Source organism: Rhinopithecus roxellana, chromosome 5 (assembly GCF_007565055.1).
Source record: "Rhinopithecus roxellana isolate Shanxi Qingling chromosome 5, ASM756505v1, whole genome shotgun sequence".
Classification (NCBI taxonomy): Eukaryota; Metazoa; Chordata; class Mammalia; order Primates; family Cercopithecidae; genus Rhinopithecus; species Rhinopithecus roxellana.
This window is the reverse complement of record NC_044553.1, coordinates 119,796,899-119,817,024: the sequence shown is the minus strand read 5'-3', so window position 1 is coordinate 119,817,024 and position 20,126 is coordinate 119,796,899.

Sequence of the window (20,126 nt, the reverse complement as noted above, 5' to 3'; positions counted from 1 at the left end):
CCTAATTTTGGCATTTTCAGTAGAGACAGGGTTTCACCATGTTGGCCAGGCTGGTCTCGAACTCCTGACCTCAGGTGATCATCCCGCCTCGGTCTCCCAAAGTGCTGGGATTACGCACATGAGCCACCTCACCCAGTGGTATATTTTCTTTCTATTACATTTTATCGGTGGCTGCTGGTGGTATACAGAAAACTATTCGTTTTTTCTTTTAATAGAGACCAGGGTCTTGCCATGTTGCCCAGGCTGGTCTTGAACTCCTGGGCTCAGGCAATTATCTGGCCTTGGCCTCCCAAAGTGCTGGGATTACAGGCGTGAGCCACCGTGCCCGGCCTCTTTTTGATATTTCAGCAAAATATTTATACCACAGAGCAGAGAAGAAGCAAAAAAACCACAATGAGCAATGTGCGTAGGTCCTGGCCCTATGTTAGGCATCGCAGGGAAACTGCCGTTAATGCATCTGGCCTATGCACTTACCATTTATGTCCTTTGTGGCCATGCTTGGGTGGGGGAATCTGGACATGTAGGGAAAAGATATATCATAGCTGAAGGGGGCTGGGAGGACATTTTTTTCCATGGGGACACTGAATAAACAATATGTTGTGTGCCTGCGTTTTTGATTGTGACACACATGAGAGCAGGTGTGGAATTTTCCACTTGTAGTGTCATGTTGGTCCTTAAAAAGTTTCAAATTTTGGAGCATTTTAGATTTCCTATTTTCAGATTAGGGATGCTCGACTTGTATTAAAAATGAATAGTGGGCTGGGTGCGGTGGCTCATACCTGTAATCCCAGCACTTTGGGAGGCCAAGGCAGGTGGATCACCTGAGGTCAGGAGTTCAAGACCAGTCTGATAAGTACAGTGAAACCCATCTCTACTATAAATACAACAATCAGCTGGGTGTGGTGGCAGTATGGTCCCCCCATAACAGAGAGCAGGGAACTGGTCTAATTCCTTTCTGTATTTCCAGCAGCTAGGAGAAGGGACAGTTAAGCGCTCATAAATATGTTAAAATGAATTAATGGAGCAACAATTGGCATGGGCCTTGAAGGATAAGAATACACTAGACAAAGTAAAAGAGGAACAAACCGGCTGGGCGCGGTGGCTCACACCTGTAATCCCAGCACTTTGGGAGGCTGAGGCGGGCAGATCACAAGGTCAGGAGTTCAAGATCAGCCTGGTCAAGATGGTGAAACCCCGTTCCTATTAAAACTAAAAATTAGCTGGGGATGGTGGCAGGTGCCTGTAATCCCAGCTACTGGGCAGAATCGCTTGAACCCAGGGGGCGGAGGTTGCAGTGAGCCGAAATCGTGCCACTATACTTCACCCTGGGTGACAGAGTGAGACTCCATCTCAAAAAAAAAAAAAAAAAAAAAAAAAAGAAATATCAAAAAGACTTGCAGATCTCCCTGTGGGTAACAGTAACAAGAAAAAGAGGATAGGCCAGGTGCAGTGGCTCATGCCTGTAATCCCAGCACTTTGAGAGGCCGAGGCAGATGGATCGCCTGAGGTCAGGAGTTCGAGACCATCCTGGTCAACCTAGTGAAACCCTGTCTCTACTAAAAATAAAACATGAGCCAGGCGTGGTGGCGGGCGCCTGTAGTCCCAGCTACTTGGGAGGCTGAGGCAGAAGAATCGCTTGAATCCGGGAGGTGAAGTTTCCAGTAAGCCGAGATTGCACCATTGTACTCCAGCCTGGACAACAAGAGTGAAACTCTGTCTCAGAAAAAAAAAGAAGAAAATAAAAGAAAAAGAGGATGTATTTATATTTATCTATAGCACAAAAAGTCAAGCTGTTGGAGGAACTGTGCAGCAGTGTGTGTGAAATATCTTCCAGAAGAGTGTGGTCTTGGAATGACCACCATATAGGACCTGAAGAAACAGAAGGATAAACTGTTGAAGTTTTATGCTAAAAGTGATGAACACAGGTTAACGAAAAATTTTAAAAACACTGCATAAAGCTAAAAATGAAGATCTGAATCATGTATTGAAAGAATGGATCTGTCACTGTCGCAGTGAACACAGGCCATTTCATGACATGCCGACCATAAACAAGCAAAAATCTATCATGATTGGCCGGGCGCGGTGGCTCATACCTGTAATCCCAGCACTTTGGGAGGCAGAGGTGGGCGGATCACTTGAGGTCAGGAGTTTGAGACCAGCATGGCCAACATGGTGAAACCCTGTCTCTACTAAAAACAAAACAAAACAAAGCAAAAAAACCCTGTCTCTACTAAAAATATAAAAAGGTAGCTGGTACTACAGGTGCACTCCTGTAGTCCTAGCTACTCAGGAGGGTGAGGCAGGAGAATGTCTTGAACCCAGGAGGCAAAGGTTGCAGTGACCTGAGATCTGCCACTGCACTCCAGCCTGGCTGACACAGCAAGACTCCATCTCAAAAAAAACCAAAAAAACAAAAAACACAAATCTATCACGATCAACTGAAAATTGAAGGGAACTATGCATATTCAACAGGCTGGTTCCAGAAATTTAAGGAAAGACACGACATCAAGTCGTGTCTTTAAGGATTTGTGATGATAAAGCATTTGCTGATCACAAAGCAGTGGAGAAATTTATTGATGAGTTCATCAAGGAAATCACTGATGAAAATCTGTGCCTGGCATGGTGACTCATGCCTATAATTCCAGCACTTTGGGAAACTGGGGGTGGGGGGATGCAGATTGCCTGAGCTCAGGAGTTTGAGACCAGCCTGGCAAACACGGTGAAACCCTGCCTCTAAAAAAATACAAAAAAATTAACCGGACATGGTGGCGCACACCTGTAGTCCCAGATACTTGGGGAGCTGAGGTGGGAGGATCACTTGAGCCTGGGAGGTTGAGGCTGCAGCAGTGAGCTGAGACGGTGCCGCTGCACTCCAGCCTAGGTGACAGAGCAAGACTGCAAAAAATAAAGAGAAAAAAGAAAGAATATAAAAAGAAAATCTGACGACACAACAAATGTATAATGCTCATGAGACACCATTGTTTTGGCATATTACACCAGAAAGACAATGACTACAGCGAATGAGGCAGCCTTTACAGAAATTAAGGATGTCAAGGACAGAATAGCTGTGTTGCAATGTGCTAATGCAGCAGGCATGCATAAGTATAAACTTGCTGTGAGAAGCAAAAGCTTGCATCCTCATTGTTTTAAAGGAGTGAATTTTTTTTTTTTTTTTTTTTTTTGAGACAGGGTCTTGCTCTGTCACCTAAGCTGGAGTACAGTGGCACAATCTCAGCTCACTGCAACCTCTACCTCTCGGGTTCAAGCGATTCTCTCACCTCAGCCTCCCTGGTAGCTGGGACTATAGGCACACGCCACCAGGCCTAGTTAATTTTTTTGTGTGTGTATTTTTGGTAGAGATGGGGTTTCACCATGTTGGCCAGACTGGTCTCTAATTCCTGACCTCAAGTGATCCACCCCGCTTGGCCTCCCAAAGTGCTGGGATTGCAGGCATGAGCCACCTCGCCTCCCGGCGGCTGGGGGCCCCCGATCCAGCCAAAGGAGTGAATTTCTTACCAGTCCATTATTATGCTAACAAAAAGGTGTGGAAAGCTAGGCATAGCTACACATGCATGTAGTCCCAGCTACTTGAGAGGCTGAGGTGGGAAAATCGCTTGAGCCCAACTCAAATCCAGCGTAGGCAACATACTGAGACCCTTTCTCTTAAAAAACAGTAACAACAACAGGCATGGCTCACCAAAGACATATTTTGTGACTGGTTTCACAAACATTTTGTACCAATGGCTAGCGCTTATTGCAGGGAAGCTGGACTAGATGATGATTGCAAGATTTTGTTATTCCTTGACAGCTGTTCTGCTCATCCTCCAGCTGAAGTTCTTATCAAAAATAGTGTTTATCAGCCGGGCATGGTGGCTCATATGAAAAAAATATTTTTTGTATTTTTTTGTAATCCCAGCACTTTGGGAGACCAAAGTGGGTGGATCACCTGAGGTCAGGAGTCCGAGGCCAGCCTGGCCAACATGGTGAAACCCATCTCTACTAAAAATACACACTCACACACACAAATAGTGTTTATGCCGGGTACTTTCCCCCAAGTGTGATTTCATCAATTCAGCCACGTGACCAGGATATCCTTAGATCAATGAAAAGTAATTATGAAAACACTTTCTTGAACAGCATGCTACCAGCAGTGAACAGAGGCATGGATAAGGAAAGTTTTCAAAAGGAGTTTAGCAGGAAGGATGCCATATTGCCAGCACTTGAAACAGTGACTAAAGACACACAGCTGTGCATGCCTGGCAAGACCTCTGGCCTGTGACTGTGTTCAGTGATGATGATGAACAAAGTAGTGAGTTTGAAGGATTTTTTTTTATGTCAAGTGAGAACAAAAATGATGTTTGACCTTCTTACATATGTCAAAAATATATGTTCAGAGTCTGTCACAAACCTACAAGAAGTGGATATCAAGGAGATTTTTAACACTGCTAATGAAGCTCCCATTGTTCATTCATTGACCAATGCTGAAATAGCTGAAGTGGTTCTGAATCAAGGTGATTGTGATAATAGTGACGAGAAAGACGATGTTGGCTGGGCATGGTGGCTCACGCCTGTAATCCCAGCACTTTGGGAGGCCAAAGTGGGTGGATCACCTGAGGTCAGGAGTTTGAGACCAGCCTGGCCAACATGGTGAAATCCCGTCTCTTCTAAAAATACAAAAAATTAGCCGGGCGTGGTGGTGGGTGCCTGTAATCCCAGCTACTGGGTAGGCTGAGGCAGGAGAATCACTTGAAGCCGGGAGGTGGAGGTTGCAGTGAGGTGAAATCGTGCCATTCCTTTCCAGCCTGGGCAACAAGAGCAAAACTCCATCTCAAAAAAAAAAAAAAAAAAAAGACTATAGACAACATAGTGAAAATATATGATGGGCTTATTGGACAACTAGAGCAGCATACATTCATAACCGAACAAAAAGTCATATGAGTTTGTAAAATGAAAGAGAGATTTCTAAGACAAAGTACTGTTGTTAATGAGGCAGATGATTCCGGAGGAAACATTTAAAAAAAGCCATTCAACAGAGTGCCTCCTTATCCCTAGAGGACCCACTTCCTGGTCCCTTAACTGCTTCTGATGTTTCTTCTCACCTAAAAAATAAAATGTGGTGTACAATAACCTTTTAATCAAAACACAGCATCGTAGGTGGAGACTGAAAGCTGTCATTAGTTGCTGTTGTTTCACAGCTGATACAGATTCTGGTGATGCTACCATGCTGCCTAGTTACCGGGAACATGCTATTTTTTTTCATTGTATTAATAGTGTGTCATATATATTTTTTAATGTTAAGTACTTTTGTGTGAATAAGAAAAGACTGCTTATCAGTAACATAAAAATTCAGAGTCAGGAATGGCAGTGATGCCAAACAGCCACAGATTGTCCACATGGGTGACTGAGAGAGTGACACCTTTGCTATCTATGGTTCAATATACAAACTTTGTTTCATGCACAAAATTAATAAAAATATTCTATAAAATGATCTTTAAGCCATGTGTATAAAGTGTATATGAAACATAAATGACTTTCGTGTTTGGCCTTGGATCCCATCCCTGATGCCGATATTCTAGAATCCAAAAAAAAACCCACCAAAATCCAAAACACTTATGGAACCTAGGCATTTCAAATAAGGGATACTTAACCTGCATACGATCCTGTATCTAGCTGCATTACTAGTTTTACTTATTACAGGGTTTTGTTTTCTTTTCTTTTCTTTAGTTTGAGACATAATCTCACTTTGTCACCCAGGCTGGAGTGCAGTGGCATGATCATGGCTTACTGCAGCCTCTACCTCCCGGACTCAAGTGATCCTCCCACCTCAGCCTTGCAAATAGCTGAGACCACAGGTGTGTGCCACCATGCCTGGATAATTTTTGTAGTTTTTGCAGAGATGGGGTTTCGCCATGTTGCCCAGGCTGGTCTTGAACTCCTAGGCTCTAGTGATCCACCTGCCTTGGCCTCCCAAAGTGCTGGGATTATAAGGGTGAGTCACCACACCCAACCTACAGAATTTTAAAGTTGTTTCTTTTGGAGTGATACAAATAATGACAGCTTTATCTCATCATTTCTGGTATTTATACTTAAAAATATTAATGAATTAGCTAGAATCTTTTTTTTTTTTTTTTTTTTTTTTGAGACAGAGTCTTGCTCTGTCGCCCAGGCTGGAGTACAGTGGCGTGATCTTGCTCACTGCAAGCTCCGCCTCCCAGGTTCACGCCATTCTCCTGCCTCAGCCTCCCGAGTAGCTGGGACTACAGGCACCCGCCACCATGCCCAGCTAATTTTTTGTATTTTTAGTAGAGACAGGGTTTCATCGTATTAGCCAGGATGGTCTCAATCGCCTGACCTTGTGATCCACCCGCTTCAGCCTCCCAAAGTGCTGGGATTACAGGTGTGAGCCACTGGGCCTGGCTGATGGTTGCTTTTTTCACTGCTGTATCCCCAGCACCTAGAACAATGCATGGCATATAGTAGGTGCTCAGTGAATACTTACTGAATGAACAACAACAGAAAAAATAGATTTAGCTCATTCTTATTGTACTATTCAAATCCTCATTTATTTTGGGTTGGAAGTTCTGAATAAGTTTTTCCTGACAGCTGGCATTCACCTTTCAGGTTTATATATCTAAGAGCATAAATCAGCTGTCTATGTGTCTCTGCCCACAAGCTTCATGCATTATTCACAAGTTACTGGAAAGGGGAAGATAAAGGGTGGTTTTTATTGTACCAACATTCTTAGTGCTCAGGAGCCTCAGGTTAGAGAACAGGTTTAGATAGAGAGCAGGAAGTGCTGTGCATAAGTAGGAGACACTTGCACTGTGTAGGAAACCAAAATATGCCACCACAGAATATGCCACTTTGGCATAAGGATTATTTTGAGCTGGAGGTAAATGAGAAACAACAGATGCAGAAAGAAGCCTTCCTGGAGCTTTCCTTATCTGACTAAAAGCAGAAACTTCTGAGAAAAGAAGACTGCCATAAACTCCCTCTCCCAGGGAAGTTTTACGGCCATGAAAAAGAGGGGAAATTGGCGCTGAGATGGACTTGCACAAACCTTATTCCATTAGTTTCCCCCATATATTTTACCTTCCCACAGTTTGCTGCCCAGGGAAGCCTAAAACCTGTCTCCTTTGTCATGTGACTTCTCTGGAAATTTATTGTTTTTTGCTAAGATGCTATATAAGCCCACGTTGTAACCACCTATTTGAGTTACGCATCATCGAGGTTTCTTTCACATCATGTGCACAAGTTAATAAACTTGTTTGTTTTTCTCTTGTTAATCTGTCTTCTATGAGTCTAGTCTGCAGGGATCCAGCCAGAGAATCTAGGAGGGTAAAGGACAAAACACTTTTCTTCCCTTAGAACTATAACATCCCAAAGTTTGGATTTGAATATTGAATCCAGCAGTTTATGTAGCCCTGCAAGACTTGTTGCATTGCTGAGTGGTAATCTTCGGCCACAGGCAGTGGGAAATTGTTAAAGTAGAAAGACGCCTCCCCCAAAGCAGGAAGTTTGTTAGGAGGAACAGTTGTCTTGAACTTGAGAAAAACTTCCAACAGAATGTTCATTTTTTGTCTTCTTGATCTGATGATTTCTAAGGTTCTCCCACTCTAATGACAGTTTTATCTGCTATTTCTCAAATTTCTGTTTTTCATGTATATACTTGGTGGGGTTTTTCTTAATTTTTTAAAAAATGCAATCGGTTTTGTTGTTGTTGTTGTTTGTTTTTGTTTTTGTTTTTTTTTGAGACAGAGTGTCTGTTGCCTAGGCCCTTGACCTCCCAAGCCTCTGGCAAACCTCCTGCTTCAGCCTCCAGAATAGCTAGGATTACAGGTATGGGCTACCACGCCCAGCTAATTTACTATTATTTTATTTTTCGAGATGGAGTCTTGGCTGTGTCGCCAGGCTGGAGTGCAGTGATGCGATATTGGCTCACTGCAACCTCTGCCTCCTGGGTTCGAGACATTCTCCTGCCTCAGCCTCCTGAGTAGCTGGGACTATAGGCATATGCCACCACGCCCAGCTAAATTTTGTATTTTTAGTAAAGATGGGGTTTCACTATGTTGGCCAGGATGGTCTCAATCTCTTGACCTCGTGATCTGCCTGCCTCGGGCTCCCAAAGTGCTGGGATAACAGGCATGAGCCACTGTGCCCGGCCAGTTTTTGTATTTTTTGTAGAAAAGGGGTTTTGTCATGTTGCCCAGCTTGGTCTTGAACTCTTGGACTCAAAGTACTGGGATTATAGGCGTGAGCCACCTTTGAGTTGCTCCAGCTCAAAGGAATTTCATGTATATGTATATGCATATATATACATATATATATAGAGAGAGAGAGAGAAAGAGAGAGAGCATGCGTGTGAGAGAGAGTTGTTGTTTGTTTTTGAGATGGAGTCTTGCTCTATTGCCCAGGCTGGAGTGCAGTGGCGCCATCTCAGCTCACCACAACCTCCGCCTCCTGGTTCAAGTGATTCTTTCACCTCAACCTCACAAGTAGCTGGGATTACAGGCATGTGCCACCACGCCTGGTGAATTTTTTTTTTGTATTTTTAACAGAGACGAGGTTTCACCATGTTGCCCATGCTGGTCTCGAACTCCTGACCTCAGGTGATCCGTCTGCCTCAACCTCCCAAATGCTGGGATTACAGGTGTGAGCCACAGTTCCCAGCCCACTTTGTTTATTTTTGTTAGTATTTAACTGGTGTAAATTTGGCTATCCTTTTATATCTCTTCTCAATAGATTCTTTTAAAACCAGTATATTAGTTTCTATCTTAAATAGATGAATTTGTTTCATTAATGTTTATTGTGGTTAAGACTTTGAACTCATTTTTCCATTTTATGTTTTCCCCAGTGGACCTCAAGTACATGTATTTGGGTTCATCATTATCCTCAGTTCATGACACACTTTCCAAGTGGGGCCTGCTTTTATATATTTAGTTAGCATTAATAATGTGGTAAGTATCCATTAATCCATCACTTAAAACAAAAGCAAGAATCTTGACAATACTTTATCTCTAACCATATGTCCCCCACTCCCATTTCTCTCTTCTGGATCTCTTCCAAGATAGGATTATCCTGAATCCGGTGTTCATCATTTCCTTCCTGTCCTTTGTATCATTTTTGTTGCATTTATATGTATACCTAAAAAGTATATATTCTTGTTTTCATTGTTTTCACCTTTATAGAAAGAGTACATGCGCTATGTAATCTTTTGGGTCTTTTTTACTTTATATTTTATTAAGATTCATCCATACTCTTGTGTCTCACATTTCTTTTGGCTCCTGTGTACATTTGATTGTATGAATTTAGGCTCCTGTGTACATTTGATTGTATGAATGTACCGTAGCTAATTCATTCATTTTCTATTGATTTGTACTTAGGTTGTTTCCAGGGTTTTTGTATGTGTGTCTTACAATTTTTCTTTCTCTTGGAATTTGGAAGTTTTTTCAGGATACAACAGTGTGTGACTCATTTTTATTTTCAAAATTTTTCTCAATACTTGGGGATTCCTTTGGGTTTTTCTCGTGTTTTTTTGTTTTGTTTTGTTTTGTTTGTTTGTTTTTGTTTTTGAGACCGGATCTAAACTATCGCCTGGACTGGAGTACAGTGGTACCGGATTAGGGCTCGCTGCAGAATCGACCTCCTGGGCTCAGGTGATTCTCCTGCCTCACACTCACAGGTAGCTGGGACTATAGGTGTACATCCCCAGGCCTGGCTAACTTTTTGTAGAGACGGGTTTTCATCACGTTTCCCAGGTTTATCTTGACTTCCTGGGCTCAAGGGATCTGCCAACCTCGCCTCCCAGTTGTAAGCCACCATACCCGATCAATACCTGGGAATTCTTTTAAACTTAACTCTTTTTATTTTTTTTAGTTTACCAACCCTACCGTGATTTTTTCCAGGTTTTTCATATTTTGAATAATGCTGCTGTGAACAATCTTATATGTGTCTCTGGGTGTGGCTGTGCAAGAATTTATCTTGGATATATGTATCTAAGGTAGACTTGTTGGGTTTTAAAAAATTGTATGTTTTCTGACATGGTTGCATCAATTTTACTATTTTGAAACTTGTTGCCTCGATTTATATTCTCATCAGCGATGTTTAAGAGGTCTTACGGATTTATATTCTCTCTAATACTTGATCATATCGACCTTCTTTTTTCTTTTTTTTGAGACGCCCAGGCTGGAGTGCAGTGGTGCAATCTCGGCTCACTGCAACCTCCACCTCCTGGGTCAAGCAATTCTCCTGCCTCAGTCTCCCGAGTAGCTGGGATTACAGGCGCCTGCCACCATGCCCAGCTAATTTTTGTATTTTTAGTAGGGACGGGGTTTCACCGTGTTGGCCAGGCTGGTCTCAAACTCCTGACGTCAGGTGATCTGCCTGCCTCGACCTCCCAAAGTGCTGAGATTACAGGCTTGAGCCACTGCACCTGCCCATATCAACCTTTTTAATTTTTGCCAGTGAAAAGTATGTAAAATAATAACTTTTGTGGTCTTGGTTTGCATTTACCCGATCATTAGTAATGAATATCCCTTCATATATTTATTGATATATGTGGCTCCCTTTCTATAAAATGGCTGTTCATGTCTTTTGCCTGTTTTTCTTTTTTTGTTTGTTTTTATTTTTTACATTTTAATTTTTATGCACCTGAAGAGCCCATTTTTCTACTGGCCTGTTTATACATTTAATATTAATGAATTAAGTTCTTTATCCATTTTTGAGCTGAATTCTTTGTCAGTGTATGTCTTTTTCTTTCTCTAAGTTTTCTTTTGCAAAAATAAGTCTTAATTGTAATATAGTTTAATTGTCAATCTTATATTTTATTGTCAATGTTTTTTGCAGCTCGCTTGAGAAATCTTTCCCTATTCCATGTTATAAAGGACAGCCGTCTAAGTTCTCTGCTAAAATTTTTCCAGTTTTGTTTTTTTATCTGATTTCTTAATTCTTCTGTAGCTGCTTTTTTTGTTTTGTTTGTTTGTTTGTTTTTTGTTTTTGAGACGAAGTTTTGCTCTGTCTCTCCCAGGCTGGAGTGTAGTGGTGCGATCTTGGCTCACTGCAGCCTCCACCTCCCGGGTTCCAGCGATTCTCCTGTCTCAGCTTCCTGAGTAGTTGGGATTACAGGCATCTGCTACCATGCCCAGCTAATTTTTGTTTTTTAGTAGAGACAGGGTTTCACCATGTTGGCCAGGCTGGTCTCAAAGTCCTGACCTGAAGTGGTCCTCCCCACTCAGCCTCCCAAAGTGCTGGGATTACAGGCATGTGCAGCCACGCCCTGCCAAAAATAATTGTTTTTAAGAATTATTTTTGTTGTTTCTTTTCCTATCATCTGCTGAATTTATCACATTTTCTTTGTCCCGTTTTTGTTTTTTTTTCAGTTGTGGTTTGCAAGTTATATATGCTATTTTTGTTATTCTGCTAGTTATCCTTAATTTTTCAGTGTTATGCATGTGCTTAGTGGAACAGTCAAATCATCAAATTAATCTTGTTATGAGAAACAGAAGTCTCCTCCATCCTCCCTCTACCATCTCTTTCTCCCCAGAGGAAACCACTTTTATTCCTTTTCTTATTTTTATTTTTTATTTTGAGACGGAATCTCACTCTGTAACCCACGTTGGAGCGCAGTGGCATGATCTCAGTGCACTGCAACCTCCGCCTCCCAGGTTCAAGCAATTCTCCTGCCTCAGCCTCTTGAGTAGCTGGGATTACAGGCACCCACCACTACGCCCAGCTAATTTTTGTATTTTTAGTAGAGACGGGGTTTTGCCATGTTGGCCAGGTTGGTCTCGACCTCGTGACCTTCAGTGATCCATCCGTCTCGGCCTCCCGAAGATTATAGGCGCCTGGCCACCTTTTTTTTTTTTTTTTTTTTTCTTTAAGACAGAGTCTCGCTCTTGTTGCCCACGCTGGAGTGCAGTGGCGCCATCTCGGCTCAGTGCAATCTCCACCTCCGGGTTCCAGCAATTCTCCTGCCTCAGCCTCCCAGGTAGCTGGGATTACAGGCATGTGCTGCCAAGTCTGGCTAATCTTTTGTATTTTAGTAGAGACGGGGTTTCACCATGTTGCCCAAGCTGGTCTAAAACTCCTGAGCTCAGGGATCCGCCCGCCTCAGCCTCCCAAAGTGCTGGGACGACAGGCATGAGCCACTGCGCCCAGCGTAGGCCTCTTATTCCTTTTGATGATTCTTTTCATATTTACTTCTTTATCTCTAAATATTACACATATATTGCTGCTTCTTGATCATTTTCAATTTTAGTTATCATCTGTTGATTTTCCACCATAGAGGATGAAGATTGAACTCTTTCACTATCGGTGCACATTCACACACGTACACACACACACGCACCTCCCCAATTCTCCCAAACTGGTAGGAGAATGAATGAATAAATTTTGGTATATTTGCACAATGGAATGTTATACAGCTCTGAAAGTGAATGAATTAAAGAACCAGGGAACAGCAAGTATGAATCTGGATGGTATCATAATGAATGGAAAAAGCATGTCTCAGGTGACCACACAGAGTGATACCCCTTTTATAACATTCTAAACCAAGTGAAAGGCAACAATTCATGTTCAGGCCCCTATATATGTGATAAAGTTATTTTTAAAAATCAAAAGGGCCTGATGCTGTGTCTCACACATGTAATCCCAGCACTTTGAGAGGCTGAGGTGGGAGGATCACTTAAGGCCATGAGTTCAAGACCAGTCTGGGCAATATAGCAAGATTCCTTCCTACCAAAAAAAATTTTTTTTAATTAGCTGTGCGTGGTGGCGCACACCTGTAGTCCCAGCTACTCTGGAGGCTGAGGTGGGAGGATTGCTTAAACCCAGGAGGTGGAGGCTGCAGTGAGCTATGATCACACCACTGCATTCCAGTCTGTGTGACAGAGTGAGCCCCTGTCTCATAAAATGAAATGAAGAAGAAGAAGAAGAAGAAGAAGAAGAAGAAGAAGAAGAAGAAGAAGAAGAAGAAGAAGAAGAAGAGGAGGAGGAGGAAGAGGAAATACCAAATTTAGGATAGTGGTTATCTTTAGTTGTGGGAGTCTGGGAGATGGGAAAAGCAATAAGCCCATGGATATTATTGGCTAGTTGGGCTGTGGATTCAAATGAGAGTTCATTATATAAATAAATACATGCATAAATGCATACATAACCAAATCAAAGTGAACAAAATGAAAGAGATAAAGCATGAGTTAAACAATGATAATGTGTTCTTAACTACAGACTTCACAGCAGTGCTGTGCATCATGGTAAACATTCTGGAAATTTTTATCAAATTAAATTGCTTTGAAAATAAACTTCCCCCTCCACTTTCTCTGTTTCTTCTTTCTTAACTGCTTTTTATTTGACCAGTGGACTTCCTGTATTGATTTTTTTTTTTTTTTTTTTGAGGCGAAGTCTTGCTCTGTTGCCTAGGCTGGAGCGCAATGACACGATCTCAGCTCACTGCAGCCCCTGCCTCCCAGGTTCAAATGATTCTCCTGCCTCAGCCTTCCAAGTAGCTGGGACTACAGGTGTGTGTCATTATGCCTGGCTTCTTTTTTTTTTTTTTTTTTTTTTGAGACAGAGTCTTATTCTGTCACTCAGGCTGGAGTGCAGTGGTGTGATCTCAGCGGTGTGATCTCAGCCCACTGTAATCTCTACCTCCCAGGTTCAAGCAATTCTCCTGTCTCAGCCTCTTGAATAACTGAGATTACAGGCATGTGTCACCACACCCAGCTAGTTTTTGTATTTTTAGTAGAGACAGTTTCACCATGTTGGCCATGCTGGTCTCAAACTCCTGACCTCAGGAGATTTGCTCACCTTGGCCTACTAAAGTGCTGAGATTACAGGCGTGAGCTACCATGCCAGGCTTGATTTTATTTTCTATTTTCTCTTCTATTTTCCATCTCTTTGTCTCTGTCTCTTTGCTCTATTTTCTGGGAGATTTCCTCCACTTCAATTCCAACTCTTCATTTCTATTGTCATGTTTTTAATTTCCAAAAATTCTCATTTTTGGAAAATTCCTGAATGTTCCTTTTCTATGGCATCCTTTCACTGCAGTATATCTGCCTCCAACTCCTGCTCTAGGACTCAGTCTTCCTGGGTGTGCTGCATCATTTACCATCCATCCATCCATCCATCCATCCATCCATCCATCCATCCATCTATTTATTGTCTTACTATTGTCCTCTCCACCATTCTCCACTTTATATGTCTCTTAAACAATACTTTACCATAATTTAATTGTTTTTTCAGGAAGTTCTCTACCTTGAAATTTTTATATAAATATTTAGAATTGGCTGTGTGCGGTGCTTCATGCCTGTAATCTCAGCACTTTGGGAGGCTGAGGTGGGCGGATCACTTGAGGTCATGAGTTTGAGACCAGCCTGGCCAACACGGTGAAACCCTGTCTCTACTAAGTACACAAAAATTAGCTGGGCATAGTGACATATGCCTTAATCCCAGCAATTTGGGAGACTGAGGCAGGAGAATTGCTTGAACCTGGGAGGCAGAGGTTGCAGTGAGCCAAGATTGCACCATTGCACTCTAGCCTGGGCAACAGAACAAGATTCTGTCTCAATAAATAAATAAATAAATAAATAAATATTTAGAATTATATTTATGTATCAACCTCTAGATTTTAATAAGAATCTATATCATACCTTCAAATAAAACAAGAAATCTTTTACTCTCTTTCTTCCCTCTTTCATTTATTCTCCTCTTCCCACCTCCCATGTTGAAATAATCAGAGATTCCCATTGCAGAGTTTTGTTTTGTTTATTTTTAATTGACACCTTCTTGGACATCAAAAAGTTTTACTGGGTTCTTTACCCACCACTCCTTCTTATATCTCACATTTTCCTCTTGGATTCTGTATTATCTGTCACTGCATTAAAAATTATCAATATTCCGCTGGGTGCCATGGCTCATGCCTGTAATCCCAGCACTTTGGGAGGCCAAGGTGGGCGGATCACAAGGTCAGGAAATCGAGACCATCCTGGCCAACGTCGTGAAACCCCATCTCTATTAAAAGTACAAAAATTAACTGGGCATGGTGGCACATGCCTGTAATATCAGCTACTCGGGAGGCTGAGGCAGGAGAATTGTTTGAACTAGGGAGTCGGAGGTTGCAGTGAGACTAGATTGCATGTCAGCTAGGTCCTCTGAGCAAGCAAAGGAGAAAATTTTCTAGCAAAATAGAAGCCAGAACTTTTGCTGTCTCCTATTGGCTAGAAGCAAGTCACAGGTCCACCCACACTCATGGAGAGGGCATTACACAAGGGAGTGAACACCAAGAGGTGGGGATCACTGGGGACCCTCTTAGTGTCTGTCTGCCACAAATTACTAATTTTTCTTGTTGAAGCACATCCTCTAATAATTCTTTCATATGTGGTTCTTGACTGGTAAAATGTTTTAGAGCTCGGCCAGGCACGGTGGCTCATGCCTGTAATCCCAGCACTTTGGGAGGCCGAGGTGGGCGGATCACCTGAGGTTGGGAGTTCGAGACCAGCCTGACCAACATGGAGAAATCCTGTCTCTACTAAAAATACAAAATTAGCCGGGTGTGGTGGCATGCTCCTGAAGTCCCAGCTACTCGGGAGGCTGAGGCAGGAGAATCGCTTGAATGTGGGAGGTGGAGGTTGCAGTGAGCCAAGATCATGGCCACTGCACGCTAGCCTGGGCAACAGGAGTGAGACTCTGTCTCAAAATAAATAAATAAATAAAAGTTTTAGATCTCAGAGGTCTGAAATGAACCTGTTTTATTCTCCCACTTGGTGGAGAGTACGTATGGGGATAGATTTCTGGGCTCATAATGATTTTCCCCTTTGGAAAGCCAAGGTGGGCAGATCACCTGAGGTCAGGAGTTTAAGACCAGCCTGGCCAATGTGGTGAGATCCCGTCTCTACTAAAAATACAAAAATTAGCCAGGCATGGTGGCAGACGCTTGTAATTCCACCTACTCAGGAGGGTGAGGCAGAAGAATTGCTTGAACCTGGGAGGTGTAGGTTGCAGAGAGCCAAGATCGCACCATTGCACTCCAGCCTGGGCAACAAGAGTGAAACTCCATCTCAAAAAGATAATAATAAAAATAAAAATAAATATTTTTCCTCCCCAGACTGTCATTATCTTCTTGCATCCAGTGTTACCAAAAGAAGGGCTGATGCAATCCATTTTTTTGTCCCTTTTTAGTTGATCTGTTTTTCCTCTCTTAAGGAAGGATTTCTTTAAAAAAATATTTTTAGAGATGGGTGTTTCACTGTGTTGCCCAGGCTAGTCTTGAACTCCTGGCTTCAAGTGGTCCTCCCGCCTCAGTCTCCCAAGTTATCTTGTTGGATTACAGACACATGCCACCACACCCCACTCCAAGACTTATCTTTTGTCTCTGATATTGTGAGATGTCACCACACTGTCACTGGGTATAGTTCATTTTTTTCTTCTTTGACAAAATTGTACATATTATGGTGAGGAGCATGATGTTTCGAGATATGTAAACACTGTGGAATAGCTATATCAAGCTAATTAATGTATGCATTACCTCACGTACTTATTTGTACTGAGAACACTTAAAATCTACTCTCTTAGCAATTTTCAAGTATATAGTACGTTGTTTTCTTTTCTTTTCTTTTCTTTTGAGATGGAGTCTTGCTCTGTCACCCAGGCTGGAGTGCAGTGGCACAATCTCGGCTCACTGCAAACTCTGCCTCCTGGATTCAGGCGATTCTCCTGCCTCAGCCTCCTGAGAAGCTGGGACTACAGGCACGTGCCACCATGCCCAGTCAATTTTTTGTATTTGTAGTAGAAACGGGGTTTCACCATGTTAGCCAGGATAGTCTTAATCTCCCGACCTGGTGATCCGCCCGCCTCAGCCTCCCAAAGTGTTGGGATTACAGGCGTGAGCCACCACGCCCTGCCTATACCACCTTTTTATTTAATCATTCATCCATTGACAGTTAAATTGATGACCTATCTTGGCTATTATGCCCAGCTAATTTTTTTTTGTATTTTTAGTAGAGATGGGGTTTCACCGTGTTAGCCAGGATGGTCTCAATCTCCTGACCTCGTGATCTGCCCGCCTCGGCCTCCCAAAGTGCTGGGATTACAGGCTTGAGCCACCGCGCCTGGCCTCTTGGCTATTATGAATAGTGCTACAGGAAACGTTGGAGTGCTGGTAACTGTTTAACATACTGATTTCATTTCTTTGGGATATATAGTTAGTAGTAGGATTGCTGGATTATATGATAGCTCTATTTTTAAATTTTTGAAGAACCTCCATGGGTTTTTTTGCGGGGGAGACAGGGTCTCACTTTGTCACCCAGGCTAGAGTACAGTGGCGTGATCGTAGGTCACTGCAGCCTTGGTCTCCTGTGCTCAAGTAATCTTCCCACCTCAGCCTCCTGAGTAGCTGGGTCCACAGGCACGTGACATCACACTTGGCAATGTTTTTTTTTTTTTTTTTTTTTTTTTTTTTTTTGGTTTTTTTCAGTAGAGACAAGGTCTCGTTATGTTGCTCAGGTTGGTCTTGAACTCCTGAGCTCAAGCAATCCTCCAACTCGGCTGGGATTACAGGTGTGACCCATGGAGCCTTGCCATCTATCCATATATACTGCATCATAGTGTATATAATTAATTTGAAGGCTCCTTGATTTCTCTGTTTCCTGAGTTTGGTATCTCTGTTTTAAGGTTGTATTTTTCCTCAAATATTTTTTGATTGCTGAATGTGCGACTGTCTTTTTATATTTGACCATCCTTGTTAGCTTTCACCGAAGACCTTGACAATGGGCTAGTAATAGGTATTTCTCACTTCTTGCTTCCTGACCAGCAGAAAGTTAATTGAGTTTGTGCAATTGCATGTTCAGCCCGCTCAGGTAACAAATCATGATGGTTCTAAAGCAATTGTTGTAATTCTAATTCTGTTTTTTTCCAGCCTCTCTTGCAGCAGGGCTGATGTGTGACAAAGTTCTGGCCAATGAGATGTAAGTGGAAGCCTACTTACGAATTTCTGGGAAAACTTTCACTATATCATAAAAGTGACACTTTTATGAGTGAAAACTCAGTGACACTGCATCTTTCCCTTCTTCTTTTCCTTGCCATAGATGTTGTGTCTGGAGTTGGTTCCTTCCGGTGGGTTCATGGTCTCGCTAACTTGAAGAATGCAGCCATGGACCTTTGCAGTAAGTGTTACAGCTCTTAAAGTTGGCACAGACCCACAGACTAACCAGCAGCCAAGATGTGTTGTGAACAGCAAACGTTCCACAGTGGAAGGGAACCCCAGCAGGTTGCCAGTACTGGCTGGCGGTGGCTAGCTTTTATTCCCTTATTTGTCCCCGCCCATGTCCTGCTGATTGGTCCATTTTACAGAATGCTGATTGGTCTCTTTTACAGAGTGCTTATTGGTCTATTTTATAGAGTGCTGATTGGTCCATTTTACAAACCTTTAGCTAGCTACAGAGCGCTGATTGGCGCATTTTTACAGAGCACTGATTGGTGCATTTTACAAACCTCTAGCTAGCTACAGAGTGCTGATTGGTGCATTTTACAATCCTTTTGTAAGGCAGGAAAGTTCTCCAAGTCCCCACTGGGCCCAGGAAGTCCAGCTGGCTTCACTTCTCAATGTTAAATCTGAAGTGCAGCATCCATCATGTGACCATAAGGCAGCTGTATACTAAGGATGATGAAGTGGAAAGGTAGAAAATCTGTTTTCTGTATAGCTTCCTTGAGTCAGAGACACTAAACCTGAAACCACCTATCTCTAGACATCTCATGATGTGATTTCATTAAATGTCTTTTTTGCTTGAGTCACTATTAGTCAGATTCCTTATTTGCTAAACATTACTAACTAATGTGACCAGTGTGTGACACTGTGACTGTTTGCTACATCCTGAATCCAATTATTGTGGTAGAGGAACGGGATACTCTGCTGGGTGGGTTGAGCCAGTAGCTTATGGTTTTTATCTTTTTTTTGCTCCTAAGTGTTGGTGGTCTTCCAGAGCACTGCCCTACTTTTTGAGCTCAAGTGCCCACCCTGCTACTCCTAACTGCAGGCAGAGGCCTCTACTGTCCTCTGTTTGGTACAAAAAGGGGAGGAAAGCAGAGAGTCAGACCTTTGTTCCCACTGTGAAGCCTGAATTAACCACCTTCATGATGCCCCAGAGCTTCCTTCTTTTCCCCGTACCTACCATCTCCAAGCTTAGAGCCCCTAAGATGCTTTTGACTTGTACAGCAATCTTTTCTTGCATGTGGTTTAGGCTGTGGTTTCCTCCTGTAGTCTAGCCTCATTCTCTTTCTGCCTTTCGGGGGTCCCTGATCATTTATGGTCTACTGAGAGCACTCTGTTTTCCAGTGTTGCCACTGTGTGTGTGTGTGTGTGTGTGTGTGTGTGTGTGTGTGTATCTATGTGCCTACCTCACATCTGATCCAAAAACTGTGATTTGTATTCATGAAAAGAATAGGCCCGGTGCAATGACTCGTGCCTGTAATCCCAGCACTTTGGGAGGCAGAGGCAGATAGATCGCTTGAGCTCAGGAGTTTGAGATTAGCTTGGTCAACATGGCAAAACCCCATCTCTACAAAAAAAAAAAAATACAAAAATTAGCTAGATGTGGTGGCGTGTGCCTGTAGTCCAGGTACTTGGGAGGCTGAGGTGGAAGGATTGCTTGAGCGTAGGAGGATTGTTTGAGCCTGAGAGGCAAAGGTTGCAGTGAGCTGAGATCGTACCACTACACCCTGGTCTGGGCAACAGAGACAGGCCCTGTCTCAAAAAAAAAAAAAAAAAAAGCCTTATTTTTAAATATCTAAACTCTCTTTTCTAGGATTCTATCTGAAGAAATAGCTGAGTTGTAGTCAAAGTTTTATATTCAAAGATTTCCTTTCCAGCAGTATTTGTGTAATAGGATTAATATCTTAGAAAGTATCAAAGAGCCTTTCCAAGTACATGACCTTCTCCCTGTGTGGTTTGAAGCATCCAGCCTTCCTAGAGGATGGAGAAGAGGTGGGAGAAGGAATAGTATTAAGGTTTACTAGAATTCATTATTTCTTTGAAATTCATATGTGTCCCTATAATCAATGTTTGCTGACAATAGCTGTTGGCCAGGCAGTAGTTACGATATGGTTGTCATTGTCTGCATATATGAAAACTTGGCCTA